General features: G+C 58.4%; 1 protein-coding gene across 1 annotated transcript in view; it reads right to left on the bottom strand.

Annotated features, from left to right (window-relative positions):
* GGA1 (golgi associated, gamma adaptin ear containing, ARF binding protein 1) overlaps positions 1–5,000 on the bottom strand; it is a 58,629-nt gene that overhangs the window by 22,187 nt on the left and 31,442 nt on the right. The window lies entirely within an intron of this gene.

Raw genomic sequence — 5,000 nt, 5'->3', positions numbered from 1 at the left:
GAGCACCGGATCATCACCGAGAATCCTGAGCCAGGAGCACCGGATCATCACCGAGAATCCTGAGCCAGGAGCACCGGATCATCACCGAGAATCCTGAGCCAGGAGCACCGGATCATCACCGAGAATCCTGAGCCAGGAGCACCGGATCATCACCGAGAATCCTGAGCCAGGAGCACCGGATCATCACCGAGAATCCTGAGCCAGGAGCACCGGATCATCACCGAGAATCCTGAGCCAGGAGCACCGGATCATCACCTAGAATCCTGATCCAGGAGCACCGGATCATCACCGAGAATCCTGAGCCAGGAGCACCGGATCATCACCGAGAATCCTGATCCAGGAGCACCGGATCATCACCGAGAATCCTGAGCCAGGAGCACCGGATCATCACCGAGAATCCTGAGCCAGGAGCACCGGATCATCACCGAGAATCCTGAGCCAGGAGCACCGGATCATCACCGAGAATCCTGAGCCAGGAGCACCGGATCATCCCAGAGAATCCTGAGCCAGGAGCACCGGATCATCACCGAGAATCCTGAGCCAGGAGCACCGGATCATCCCAGAGAATCCTGAGCCAGGAGCACCGGATCATCACCGAGAATCCTGAGCCAGGAGCACCGGATCATCACCGAGAATCCTGAGCCAGGAGCACCGGATCATCACCGAGAATCCTGACCCAGGAGCACCGGATCATCACCGAGAATCCTGAGCCAGGAGCACCGGATCATCCAGAGAATCCTGAGCCAGGAGCACCGGATCATCACCGAGAATCCTGAGCCAGGAGCACCGGATCATCACCGAGAATCCTGAGCCAGCAGCACCGGATCATCACCGAGAATCCTGAGCCAGGAGCACCGGATCATCACCGAGAATCCTGAGCCAGGAGCACCGGATCATCACCGAGAATCCTGAGCCAGGAGCACCGGATCATCACCGAGAATCCTGAGCCAGGAGCACCGGATCATCACCGAGAATCCTGAGCCAGGAGCACCGGATCATCACAGAGAATCCTGAGCCAGGAGCACCGGATCATCACCGAGAATCCTGAGCCAGGAGCACCGGATCATCACCGAGAATCCTGAGCCAGGAGCACCGGATCATCACCGAGAATCCTGATCCAGGAGCACCGGATCATCACCGAGAATCCTGAGCCAGGAGCACCGGATAATCACCGAGAATCCTGAGCCAGGAGCACCGGATCATCACCGAGAATCCTGAGCCAGGAGCACCGGATCATCACCGAGAATCCTGAGCCAGGAGCACCGGATCATCACCGAGAATCCTGAGCCAGGAGCACCGGATCATCACCGAGAATCCTGAGCCAGGAGCACCGGATCATCACCGAGAATCCTGAGCCAGGAGCACCGGATCATCACCGAGAATCCTGAGCCAGGAGCACCGGATCATCACCGAGAATCCTGACCCTGGAGCAGCGGATCATCCCAGAAAATCCTGAGCCAGGAGCACCGGATCATCTCCGAGAATCCTGAGCCAGGAGCACCGGATCATCACCGAGAATCCTGAGCCAGGAGCACGGGATCATCACCGAGAATCCTGACCCAGGAGCACGGGATCATCACCGAGAATCCTGAGCCAGGAGCACCGGATCATCACCGAGAATCCTGAGCCAGGAGCACCGGATCATCACCGAGAATCCTGAGCCAGGAGCACCCGATCATCACCGAGAATCCTGAGCCAGGAGCACCGGATCATCACCGAGAATCCTGAGCCAGGAGCACCGGATCATCACCGAGAATCCTGAGCCAGGAGCACCGGATCATCACCGAGAATCCTGAGACAGGAGCACCGGATCATCACCGAGAATCCTGAGCCAGGAGCACCGATCATCACCGAGAATCCTGAGCCAGGAGCACCGGATCATCACCGAGAATCCTGAGCGAGGAGCACCGGATCATCACCGAGAATCCTGAGCCAGGAGCACCGGATCATCACCGAGAATCCTGAGCGAGGAGCACCGGATCATCACCGAGAATCCTGAGCCAGGAGCACCGGATCATCACCGAGAATCCTGAGCGAGGAGCACCGGATCATCACCGAGAATCCTGAGCCAGGAGCACCGGATCATCACCGAGAATCCTGAGCCAGGAGCACCAGATCATCACCGAGAATCCTGAGCCAGGAGCACCGGATCATCACCGAGAATCCTGAGCCAGGAGCACCGGATCATCACCGAGAATCCTGAGCCAGGAGCACCGGATCATCACCGAGAATCCTGAGCCAGGAGCACCGGATCATCACCGAGAATCCTGAGCCAGGAGCACCGGATCATCACCGAGAATCCTGAGACAGGAGCTCCGGATCATCACCGAGAATCCTGAGCCAGGAGCACCGGATCCATCACCGAGAATCCTGAGCCAGGAGCACCGGATCATCACTGAGAATCCTGAGCCAGGAGCACCGGATCATCACCGAGAATCCTGAGCCAGGAGCACCGGATCATCACCGAGAATCCTGAGGCAGGAGCACCGGATCATCACCGAGAATCCTGACCCAGGAGCACCGGATCATCGCAGAAAATCCTGAGCCAGGAGCACCGGATCATCACCGAGAATCCTGAGCCAGGAGCACCGGATCATCACCGAGAATCCTGAGCCAGGAGCACCGGATCATCACCGAGAATCCTGAGCCAGGAGCACCGGATCATCACCGAGAATCCTGAGCCAGGAGCACCGGATCATCACCGAGAATCCTGAGCCAGGAGCACCGGATCATCACCGAGAATCCTGAGCCAGGAGCACCGGATCATCACCGAGAATCCTGAGCCAGGAGCACCGGATCATCACCGAGAATCCTGAGCCAGGAGCACCGGATCATCACCGAGAATCCTGAGCCAGGAGCACCGGATCATCACCGAGAATCCTGAGCCAGGAGCACCGGATCATCACCGAGAATCCTGAGCCAGGAGCACCGGATCATCACCGAGAATCCTGAGCCAGGAGCACCGGATCATCCCAGAGAATCCTGAGCCAGGAGCACCGGATCATCACCGAGAATCCTGAGCCAGGAGCACCGGATCATCCCAGAGAATCCTGAGCCAGGAGCACCGGATCATCACCGAGAATCCTGAGCCAGGAGCACCGGATCATCACCGAGAATCCTGAGCCAGGAGCACCGGATCATCACCGAGAATCCTGAGCCAGGAGCACCGGATCATCACCGAGAATCCTGAGCCAGGAGCACCGGATCATCACCGAGAATCCTGAGCCAGGAGCACCGGATCATCACCGAGAATCCTGAGCCAGGAGCACCGGATCATCACCGAGAATCCTGAGCCAGGAGCACCGGATCATCACCTAGAATCCTGATCCAGGAGCACCGGATCATCACCGAGAATCCTGAGCCAGGAGCACCGGATCATCACCGAGAATCCTGATCCAGGAGCACCGGATCATCACCGAGAATCCTGAGCCAGGAGCACCGGATCATCACCGAGAATCCTGAGCCAGGAGCACCGGATCATCACCGAGAATCCTGAGCCAGGAGCACCGGATCATCACCGAGAATCCTGAGCCAGGAGCACCGGATCATCCCAGAGAATCCTGAGCCAGGAGCACCGGATCATCACCGAGAATCCTGAGCCAGGAGCACCGGATCATCCCAGAGAATCCTGAGCCAGGAGCACCGGATCATCACCGAGAATCCTGAGCCAGGAGCACCGGATCATCACCGAGAATCCTGAGCCAGGAGCACCGGATCATCACCGAGAATCCTGACCCAGGAGCACCGGATCATCACCGAGAATCCTGAGCCAGGAGCACCGGATCATCCCAGAGAATCCTGAGCCAGGAGCACCGGATCATCACCGAGAATCCTGAGCCAGGAGCACCGGATCATCACCGAGAATCCTGAGCCAGCAGCACCGGATCATCACCGAGAATCCTGAGCCAGGAGCACCGGATCATCACCGAGAATCCTGAGCCAGGAGCACCGGATCATCACCGAGAATCCTGAGCCAGGAGCACCGGATCATCACCGAGAATCCTGAGCCAGGAGCACCGGATCATCACCGAGAATCCTGAGCCAGGAGCACCGGATCATCACAGAGAATCCTGAGCCAGGAGCACCGGATCATCACCGAGAATCCTGAGCCAGGAGCACCGGATCATCACCGAGAATCCTGAGCCAGGAGCACCGGATCATCACCGAGAATCCTGATCCAGGAGCACCGGATCATCACCGAGAATCCTGAGCCAGGAGCACCGGATAATCACCGAGAATCCTGAGCCAGGAGCACCGGATCATCACCGAGAATCCTGAGCCAGGAGCACCGGATCATCGAGATCATCACCGAGAATCCTGAGCCAGGAGCACCGGATCATCACCGAGAATCCTGAGCCAGGAGCACCGGATCATCACCGAGAATCCTGAGCCAGGAGCACCGGATCATCACCGAGAATCCTGAGCCAGGAGCACCGGATCATCACCGAGAATCCTGAGCCAGGAGCACCGGATCATCACCGAGAATCCTGACCCTGGAGCAGCGGATCATCCCGAGAAATCCTGAGCCAGGAGCACCGGATCATCACCGAGAATCCTGAGCCAGGAGCACCGGATCATCACCGAGAATCCTGAGCCAGGAGCACGGGATCATCACCGAGAATCCTGAGCCAGGAGCACCGGATCATCACCGAGAATCCTGAGCCAGGAGCACCGGATCATCACCGAGAATCCTGAGCCAGGAGCACCGGATCATCACCGAGAATCCTGAGCCAGGAGCACCGGATCATCACCGAGAATCCTGAGCCAGGAGCACCGGATCATCACCGAGAATCCTGAGCCAGGAGCACCGGATCATCACCGAGAATCCTGAGCCAGGAGCACCGGATCATCACCGAGAATCCTGAGCCAGGAGCACCGGATCATCACCGAGAATCCTGAGCCAGGAGCACCGGATCATCACCGAGAATCCTGAGCCAGGAGCACCGGATCATCACCGAGAATCCTGACCCAGGAGCAGCGGATCATCCCAGAAAATCCTG

The sequence above is a fragment of the Ascaphus truei genome, chromosome 17 (genome assembly GCF_040206685.1).
Source record: "Ascaphus truei isolate aAscTru1 chromosome 17, aAscTru1.hap1, whole genome shotgun sequence".
Taxonomy (NCBI): domain Eukaryota; kingdom Metazoa; phylum Chordata; class Amphibia; order Anura; family Ascaphidae; genus Ascaphus; species Ascaphus truei.
This window is presented reverse-complemented; position numbering and strand designations above follow the sequence as displayed.